Raw genomic sequence first — 11,117 nt, forward strand, 5'->3', positions numbered from 1 at the left:
GACAAAGGGTTAACATTCAGGACAAAATATCAGGAAAAAAGGTCAATTTTATAGACCCATCTGTGGAGGTCAAGCAATAATAGAAAAGTAAGTAAATACACTGCTGACACATGTATGCATGAAAATAGGTTTACGTTCTTTGAGTTGTAAAATATGTAGTAGCAATATTGTGCAAACATTCACATGTAACTTTGGTTAATTAAAGATTTTAAAAAACTCTCATCTCTTTTATGGAACATGTAACACTATAACACCGGACTACACTTGCTTGGTGTCGGCTTTGGAGCTGTGGCTTAGATGGGTCTCTCTCCCCATTGTAATCTGCCAGAGCGAACACCAAGTAAGCGCCAACAAGGAAATAATCAGGTAACCCCTACAATGGTGAAATGGGAACCAGGAGCCTGAGCCAGATAACCCTCTGACGGAAAAGATGCATCAGGTGATTCACCAACAGTTGAATGCACATAGGCAATAACTAACTAGGATATACACACCAGGCCTTCACCTATGTCAGAGTTCAAAGTAGGGAAACCACCAATGGGAATATGTATACTAGGCAACACACTGAAAGGGAAACACATCACAGGGAAGAAAATCAGCAGTGCGAAACATGCTAGAGATCCTTCTAGCAGGTTAATTAATACATGCTACGAATTCACCAATAGGAAAAACCCTCAACTTAACTAACCTAGAAAAATATGTGCTAGGAAGCCCACCATAAGGGACGCGTATTCTGTGTAATAACCAACAGGGACAGGAGTGCCTAGTCTCAGTTAATGTTGAACTGTAAACAATGCAGTCCTCCAAAAGGTAAAAAACAAGGAAACATGTACCAGTTAATCTGCCAACAAGAAAATGTTCTCCAGCTCACCCACAAATGTGGAAACATGTCATGCAAACCAGCGATTGTGGATTCATTCCGTGTGGAACTCATCAGTGTGACGCTCGCACGAATCAAAATGTAACTCATCAACGCTCTGCCATGAATCAGAATGTAAGGACTCACTTCATTAGAGGAGTGAGGTGCAAAATAGACATCTGGGGAATTCTCTTTTTGATTGTCTGTTCTTCTCATTAAAGTAAAGGTTCCCTACAAAATCCTCCCCCTACAACAGTTTCATCATTGATGGAGGAGGGTTAAGATTCAATGTGTTGTCTATAGATATAACCTTTGCAATGGAGATAATTAGAACAGGCCTCTCTTGTTTACCGCGTCGATTCACTTGCCCACTCCAGTGGTGATGATTTCCAATTCTAGGGGATCACAACCAAGGAAAACCAGTGATATTCCCCGGAAACCTGCCTCACTGGCACTGGTCCCTGCTTGGCAGACAGGTCCTTGAAAGTCAGTGGAAGCAAAGTGCAACTTCTGCTGCTTGACACCAAGCACACCAACCAACTCAAGCCTTTGCACTCAACCTTAATCGGTCAGTCACTCAGCAACCCATTTCAAGGTGGAACAATTCCTGACTTCAAAACCAACCTTAATACCCAGATGTCCTCTGTGGCCCACTACTACTTCTGCCTTCTCAGACACAACTTTCAACTTATGGCTAAGTTATCTCACCCCACTTTTTTGTGACCAAACAGCCAACCATCAACCTGTGGGGAGGCAGCACCAGCCCACTCTCTCACCAACACTGAAATATCTGATGTAGGTCCCTATTAACTCCAAAGCCACTTTAAAAATGCCACAACAAATTACAGCATCACAACCCCGGATTTGCCATTTGCTCCTCTGACAAAACCCATCTCAAGATCCCATGTTCCCACACCAGAAGACCAATATTTTGCAGGTCAAGAGCCTTTACTATGGAATACACTCTAAACTAACATCTTCAACAATGCCAACAACTTCACTGCAATGCTAGGCACCCCTCAACCAAGCCACCCATCTTACAGCAAAGTCAACCACACACATCAAAGCCAACCACTTTGTACCCAAGCACTTCGACATCCTTCCTATCATGTGGACAACAAAGCTAATGACCTCATAGCAAAACCAACAATTTCACAACCATGACATGTATTAGACAACAAAGTAATTCACCATGGAGCAAAGTCACTCACCAGGATAAACGATCATCATGCCACAATGTAACAACCTCTCATCAAAATGAAAGACCTCATTGTTGGACCAAAGCTCAAAACTTACTTTCAGACCCATCTTTTCCAATCTTGGCCCCAGGAATATAGAGCCAGATTTAAATCCGAACCCATTGTTCGGCCAGGGCTATGTAGTAAATTCCTCTGTCGTGCTGGTGGAGGGACTGCCCATCAGATTAATAAGTGACCGTCAAGCTGTTGCTGTGGAGAGCAGGCAGGAAGCTGTTGTGTTACTGCTTCACTTGTATGGTAGCAAGCTGGGCTGGGTCCATTGTTCATCAGCCGAAAAACAAAAAAAGTCCAAACGGGGCTAAGGTGCCTTGAAGTTACCCCAAGACTAAGTGTGCTACCCATTGCACACACAGTAAGCTGTCCAGAGAGCACTAGGATTGTCTGAGCGATTTATAAGCCAGTCATATGTTGCTTTACAAAGTGTGGCCTCAGTGCTGGATAGCAAATGGCTGGTTTATAGAGCCATATGATTGGCTGCAGTGCTGGAAATGGAAACAATGTATTGAGGAATCCCGTAAATTGGGGGTCAGGGCATGGCAACAGAAAGAGGGTGAAGTCAAGAGAGGCAGAATCATGAAAAGCACAGGCTGACAGTAAATATATACATTTATTAAAAACTCTGCTACAATGAAATTTGCAATAAGGACAAATGTGACAGTAAATCTGTTTGGGCTTAGTCACACAAACAGGCGGCATTTTAAAATATCTTTCAGGGTCAAGGCACTCCTGCAGGGATATTTGTGTGCCCAGCAATTTTCCTGGGTTATAACAAAAGTATGATAACTCTGGTGATTAATGTGCATACTTGAGAGATCTGTGTTTTGTCTAGTCACAATTCATACTCATAAGTAGCTTATAGGTGTAATGATCCTGCTGCAGAGCACAACCTACAACATTCAGATCACAGAGTTGTATTTAATGTAAATATCTCATTTGTTTACTGTTTTTGGCACAGAGATCCATTTGCTGCTTGCTGTTCATAAGTTATTAACCTAATAATATAGAACAGTGAGCTATGAACTGTCACGAAGGAGCTAAATGAAACTGTTTAACCATGTCCTTGGAAAAAGCAATAACATCTGTTTAAAAAAAAAACTGAAGGACAAAATGCAAACTGAAAGGCATAGATTTATAACCATATTGGCTTTTCTCAATCTTTTGTTGTTCTACAGTTTCACAAAAAGGTTACTTTTGATAGTAATAAAGTATTATTGGGACAGACAACCTCAACCACTGCATTATGTGTAAATCCTGACTTTGTGTTTCCCCAGACCAAGCACTTGTAGCATGTAATGCAGGGGCGGCTCGTCCACTAAGGCAGAGGAGCGTCGCCCCACTGAGCAGGTCAAAAATGAAAAAATAAAATGATAATAACTCATTGTTATTATCATTTTACTTTTCTGTTGTTGCTCAGCTGGGTAGGGGCGGGGCAGGGGTGGGCTCTCACGGTTGAGTGGTTTGCACTTTCCTAAGTGCGCATAATGGTTTGGCCGGCTGTCTCAGGCTGGCAAAATCATCATTCACACTTTGCATGTTCTCCACCCAGGCTGCATTACAACCTGGATGGAGAACATGCCCAGGCTCCCTGTCCCCATCTCACCATGACGCTCAGACCAATCACAACGCTGCATTGCAGCATTGTGATTCGCTTTGGGGAGCCTGGGGGCTTCCTGTTCCTGCTTCCTGCCCTGGAGTCCTGGAAGCCGGCAAAGAGGACCGAGAGGTGGTGGTACACAGGTATGTGAATAAAAAAAAAAAATGAATTCCATCCCCCGCGACTTACCCCCCCACCGCCATTAAATAGCAGCCGCCACAGATGCAATGCCTATCAGTATCAATAATAGGTGACTCCTACACCTTGTAGACTTCATTGTCTTATGTACCACTTCCTGTATATTGATTTACACGCCTGTATGATTCATTGGCCCTTTGTAGGTTGGTTGTGCTGTAAAGCAAGCTGCTCTCAGTTCAGTTCAGCAGCTTTAAAATTACGGACAAACGCTATCCCATTTACGGACAACAGACTGTCACCTGAAATCACGAACAGTCAATGTAAATAATGGACAGGTGGTCACCGTATCTATTCCAAGGAAAAGCATGTAAGTTTCTGGTAGGCATCCTGGGAGAAACTGATTGAGCAACTATTAGGCAACCAAGGTCTGGAGGATAAATAGCTGCAAAAGGTTTTACCGTGCCTCCACTGTCAACCATTTTACCAAGATGCGCAGAGCTAAAGAGCCTCAGGCAATATTATCTTTCTAATCAAGAAACATGCTGATGGTGTGCTGGCCAGTGCCTGATGTTGACATGGAGACCGCGCATTGCTGGGATGGGATGATTTGATAGAAAGTGAAGAAGCATTTCTGAAGTCGACCATCGTCACAGGTGAGGAATGGAAAGAAATGACTGCGATTCATGGAGAAAATTGGGCACAACAAGGTCCTTTCACTGACTAATATGAATAGAGCTGTGAAGGTGATGGCAAGACTGCTTTTAAGTAATCTTTTCCCCAGGCCTAGGCTTCAGTTACGGCAGCCAAGATCTACACATTGGATGGTACTTGTAGAGCCCTTGTGTTCCCCCAGCTAGGTAGCCCACAACAACAGCGCACAGAGCAGCAGTGCAATAATGCGACATGGACACAGGGTACAAGTTCTCTCTGGGAGAGACCCCGAGCGGTGCCCCCTGCCTTTATTCATGCCTTCAGCCTGCGCCCGACCCTCAGGATGTATGTATGTAACAATATATGGTAGAGGCTGGGTGTCACTCCACATCCCATCCAATCTTTCTTTTGAAACTAAACCAAATTCTATTCATAGCAAACACACGTAATCCCTGAACAACTGGCTTGGTGCTGGGTTGGGGCGTAGACCACACTTCTGAGTCTGACCCTCCACACCTCTATCGACAGTCTGGGGGCGTATTTAGCAGAGGTCCTCTCACGGATCCCAAGGTACTGGCAGCTGCTAGTGGGGCTGCATCAGACAGCCTCTGTTGTTCCCTGCTGATGGAAGGAGCTCCATCTGACATTAACTGCCCCAGGATCAGTCATCACCTCTCCTTCAGTCATCTCTATGTCTGGAGCTGCCACTCTGCCTCTTGCCTGAGTGTGGCACTCGCTTCAACCAGGACACATACCGGGCCATGGTGGACTGCCCTCTCTGCACAGCGACCATGGTCCCCTGGATTTCTACTTCTGTCCAAACCTCTTTCTCAAATGGTGTGCTGAATTTCCACCCAAGGTGGTGATCCCTCATGACCACTCTGTCGCCCAATGACAGCTCTGGGGAAAATGTGTTTCGGGCTTGACTTGCTTGGTTGTTATATTTTATCCTTTTCTTTGCACATCCAGGATCGCCGGCTTCCAGCTGGGCCTGGCAGGGATGCTGTCCCTGGTAGACCACTGGATCAGCAGGCTCATGGGCACACAGTTCATGTTGCTATTCCGGAGTCTGCCGATATACCCGCAGAAAACGATGGAGGCAGCACTCTCCATCCTCACCCTGCTCCACCCCTATGTGGTGTGCTTGATTCATAGTCTGCATAAAGTGCTTCACTTCCCCATTCACCTGGGGCCACTTTACGATTCTAGATGTTAAGTGACCTGCTGGAAGTATAGTCCCTGGAATGGAGGCCCATTATCTGTCTTGCCTTCATCCAGCAGTCCAAATGTGACAAATGCTTGCTCAACGACTGGCTTCACTATTGAAAACGCAGTGGACTGTCACAGCTCCACCACCAGGACCTTGGTGTGACTGTCCACTAGCACTGCGGTGAGCCTCTTGTCAGGCATACTCCCAAAGTCTATGCTGAGATGGGACCAGGGTTTTAAGCAAGGCTCCTCAGTTAGTGCGGAGACAGGATGTGGTTCTCCACTTGTGATCATGCCGGAGTGGCAGCCTTGCGCCTTCTTATCTACCAAAGCGTCCATTCCCGGAAACCAAACCTTGTTGCTCAGTTACACTTTCGTCTTCATCTCTCCTTGGTGACCCTGGTGTATTAGTTCGACCACCATCACCCACAGGCAGCGGGACATAACAATGCATCTCCCTCGCAGTAGCAGCCCTTCACTGCTCTCACTCAGTTCATCTCTGACTTTCCAATGCTGAGTCATCGTCGGCTGTTTAATGGGAGCCTACGACCAGGTATCCTCTTGGAAGTTCTTCCATTGTTTCCAGGCTAGAGCTTCCCTAGCCTTGTATAGACTTGTGTCCAACATGGTCTCTTCCAAGATTTCCTGGATTGACAGTCTCGGGGGGTATGAATCATGCACAACCATTTGCACAGATCCTTTTGCCTCTTCATCTTCTTCACACTGATCATCGGCTGGCTGTTCCTGAGGGTGTCGAGACAGATATTCAGCCAGGTTGTTCACTCCATGGCAGTAGACAATACTGAATGAATAGGACTGCAGCTGCATGGCCCATTGTATAATGCGGGGGGTCACATGTCAGGAGGTCCCCGCAAAGAGCAGGACCAGTGACTCGGGTCTGTAATAACTTGGAACTGCTGGCCGGACAAATACAGGTGGGAATGATGACACAGCAGTCTTATTGCCATTGCCTCTCTCGCAATCTGAGTATATGATATACTGTTTTGTAGAGCGCACAGCTACTTAGCTAAGCAATGGGAGACTGACCAGGGCACCTGGATAAACCGTGGAAGAGCCAGGTTTTTAGTTTATTCCAAAAGAGTGGGCCCAGTTGTAAAAGGATTTCCCACCTATTCCGAGGCGGTTGATATGGGGCACTCTTGCGAGGTCCACAGAGGAGGAGTGAAGGATGCAAGCAGGGGTGTAGATGCTGATACTCTCACTGAGATAGTATGCGCCTGTCTCATGCATGGCCTTGTGCATTAGGACCATAGTCCTCATGTGAGACCTTGGTGGGAGTCTGAGTAGCAGTCTTGCCACCGAGTTATGCACCACCTGCAGTCTGTGAAGAAGATAGTCTGGGAGACCGAGGTACAGAGCATTCCCATAATCGAGTCTTGACGTTATCAGGGCCTGCACTACCTTCCTACGAGCAGAGTCAGATAGAAGTGGTAGGAATTTTTTCAACATGCGAAGCATGCTCGAGCAAAATCTAACTAGGGCTTCTTGAATCTGAGGTTGGAAGGAGAGGAAGCTGTCAATTTTAAACCCTAAGTTCTTCACACAGTTTTTGAGGGGAACCAGGGTGCGGCTCATCGCTTGGCCAGCAGGTGTCCACTAGATTGTGAGGGACATCTCCGAAGGTAACAATCGCTGTTTTATCGAGATTTCACCTCAGGTGGTGCAAATCCAACCAGTGAAACACCTTGGTGAGACATTGAGAGATAATCTCACCATCTGAGTCCTTTCCCTTCTCACAAGAAGAAAGAAACTGCGTGTCATCTCCATAAGAGACGACTAATGCACCTAGGGACTCCCCAAGGATTGCTAGGGGCGTCAGGTATACATTAAACAGGGTGGGACTGAGAGCCGAGCCCTGCGAGACGCCCACGCTCAGGGGTCTGGCTTGTGCGGTGTGGGGCGGCAGCCATACTTCCTGAGTCCGCTTGTCCAGGAATGATGATAGCCAGTTTATGGCTGAATGTCTGACCCTAATCTCATAAATGCGCTCAAGCAGTTTAAGATGGGACACGGTGTCAAAAGCCCCAGCAGTATAAGCACAGCTTTGCCCCCAGTGTCTAGAGTGCTACAAACATACTCATCCAGAAGTACGGTCACTGTACTAAAATGGGGACGTAAGCCAGATTGGCTGGGATGGAGTATTTCATTATCTTCCAAGTAGCTGGAAAGTTGGTAGTTAACTTCCTTCTCAAAGATCTTAGAGAGTGCAGGAAGAAGGGAAATGGGCCTATAGTTTACTGCATGCTTCATATCAAGTTTTTGTGTCTAACAGAGCTCTGCTGGCATAATTAATGGTGACACAGACTCTGCAACTTTCTCTTGCAGGAGAACAGGTCCTAACCCCATGGGGCTAGCATCCACCACCAGATCAGTCTTGCATCTCGGGTTGAAGTATGCTATTGTGGCATCAGCCAGAAGTGCGCTTTTCACCTTGCAAAATGCTTTGTTTGTGTTATCTGTCTCCATGCGACCTGGCAGACTTCACCACCAAGTAAGGGTGATTTCCGTTGCCTCAAGGGCTACCACCACGCCCCAGCAACTCCACAGCACCTGCGCATCCTACTCCAGGTCCCAGACGCAGGCCCAGTGAGGTCTCCGGGCCCCAGGGTCTGTCCGCACTTTCAAGGTTTTGAATGCCATGGTTTTGCAAGAAGTGTGCAATGTGGTGTCTCTTCTACCAGGACTGGAAATAGGCATGAGTAGGAAATGTCAAGAATGTATGGCAACATATCATATCATATATATCATATATATGATAACAAAATCCTGGATGTCACAGAACTGTCTGAAATTGAACAGAGCCAAAACAGAGGTCCTCATCTTTGGTAATAAAGCCAACTTCTGGACCCCTGACTGGTGGCCACCAGACATTTGCAGTCTCCCCATACCCAAAAGAAAGGCAAAGAATCTGGGTATAATGATGGATGATCAATTGAACTTTGATGTTCAGATAAAGGCTACGTCCTTGGCCACTTTTTAATCCCTCAAGATGATAAAAAAGATCAAACCGTTTTTGCCAGAAGACAGCCTGCGAACAGTTGTATCCTCTATAGTGCTATCGCGGCTGGATTACTGCAAAGGGCTCTATTTAAACATCTTAGAGCGGCATTTAAACTGCAGATTCTGCAAAATGCGGCACCAAGATTGGTGATAGGCATCCCCAAATTTGTATCTGTAGCCAAAGAATTACGAAGACTACACTGGCTGCCCATCAGGAAAAGGGTGCAATTCAAGTCACTGTGCTTGGTTTTCAAAGCACTGCATGGTCAGGGGCCTGACTTCCTGGCTAACCAGTTTAAATGGTATGCCCCTAAGAGAACCTTGCGCTCATCAGGAGCTAAAATGGTGAATATACCTCCCATGAAGAAAGCCTCATGGGGGGGAAGAAGTTTCATAATAGGTGCAGCCAAGGCATGGAACGCCCTCCATTGGAATCTGAGGAACTCTACTAACGTTCTTGCTTTTAGGAAACAACTCAAAACATGGCTTTTTAATCTATAAGTTCTTCCCTCAGCTACCTATCTTCCTGGCCCACCCATGCTCTTAGAAGAATTCGCCATCAGCGCCAGGACACCTCCGGATAACTGTGCGCTTTATAAGCTGGTTTAACATAACATAACATAACATAAGTGATGCATCACTGGTTTTGCCCAGCGGTGCCCCTCTTTTCATGGTTGTAGCCCTGAATTTCCTCTTCTCCTGGGACTCTGGTTGGGCTTCCTGGCTGTTGGGGGGCTTAGGGAGGGTTGTTGATCTGTGCTGCACTTGGCCCTGGCTGCTCCATTCTACATTCCATTGGTTTTGTTTAATATTTTTCATTGGAGGTGGACTTACAGGCTATGTTTGCCTCTAGAGGCAAAAAAAGTTACTTTGGGCTGACTAAAGTGAGTTTTTTGCCGCTAATGGGCCTTTCATCAGTTTTTGCTCACTAACGCCAGAATTTGTATCGCCTTCATACTAGACTTAGCGGCAGCTTTCACCCTGGCTACCTGAAACTATCCCCATGTAGCGACGTATTGTAAATACTTCACTAACAAGGCAAAAGTTTTTGATGACAGACCGCGTTAAGAAAACTGCAGCTAACTAACAATAACACTAGTTAGCAGCAGTTCTTGTACATATAACACTCTGTTTTCCATAAATCAGATATATGTTATATTCAGAGACATGCCAAACGTACTCTGTGGTATGTCCAGTGTGTTTCTTTTGTTGAAACAATGGGATGAGAATCTTGGCAGACTCTCACTGTACTCATAGCTGTAAAATATGGAACCCATGTGTTATTCCTCTGGGAGCTACACAGTATACTCACTAATGGCCAGTCATTAATAAGCTAGATTCTCAGAGTTAACCGGTTAACTTCCTGTGTCATCAGAGTATCTGGCTGCATCCTGAGCCGCTGTGTCACTGATCTACAGTCTCACCCAGGGTGTAATGGGGTGACATCAACAATCTAATGTAGTTTTCTCAACGCAGGCATCTAGCAACAGCTTGCGCTATCACACTCTTGCTGGTAACCCCACATGGGTCTTTAGTAAGAATGTGAGAAATATTTTCGAAAGAATGTGAAAAGGGGGGCGTGGCTTGGCCAGCAAGCATGGCGGACGCAACTCGAATAAGCTCCATGCGCCCACAACCTTAATCCATCAATTATCCTAACCCATCCGACTATAGTGCAACATATCCTCGGTGCGAAGTACGGAGGAATCCCTTGGTGTGCCAGTGTGGAGCCAAAAAAGGATTTTCGCTGGTCGATCGCGGGTGAGTACAAGCGCCGGCGAGGAGCGTGCTGCGGCCGTTGCCCAGCATCCCCTCACTTGCCGCCCGATCCTGTGTGGCCGTGGCCGTGTTCTGGGCCTGGGCCAGGTTCCGACCATGAGGCGAGGGGAGATGGAGTGCTGGGAGGCTGAGCGCGGGTCCTCACCCTACCGGGTCTGCCTGGGTGACGGTCTTGGTCACTTTTCGGGGTCCGGGCTGAAGGAGAGCCCTGGGGGCCCGGCTGGGTTGCTTGCCGTGGTCGCATGGCGTATCCCAGCCTGGTCACCGCTCGGCGCGGGGGACCGGCTGCTCTGGGGCCTTGGGGGCAGGGGGTGGTGGTGCCTTGTGCCACATCTGTGGGGCTCCACCGAAGAGGAAGAGATCTCCCTCGGGGGAATACCTGAGTGCAGGGTGCTGAGGCGCGGTACCCCGTCTGCAGTGGAGACGCACTGGGCGCTTCGTCGGTGCTGGTGCAGGAGAGGCGTCCGCCAGCGGGCTAGGGACTAGTGGTTGCCTTAGGCCCCAGGCTTGGTCTGGGTTCTAGATTACATGTGTGCCGCCATTTTGACTATCCCTACGGCCTTCAGTGAGCAGGCATTGGCTCTGCCGGCCCTTTCATCCATTCTGC

The sequence above is a fragment of the Triturus cristatus genome, chromosome 5_1, assembly GCF_964204655.1.
Source record: "Triturus cristatus chromosome 5_1, aTriCri1.1, whole genome shotgun sequence".
Taxonomy (NCBI): Eukaryota; Metazoa; Chordata; class Amphibia; order Caudata; family Salamandridae; genus Triturus; species Triturus cristatus.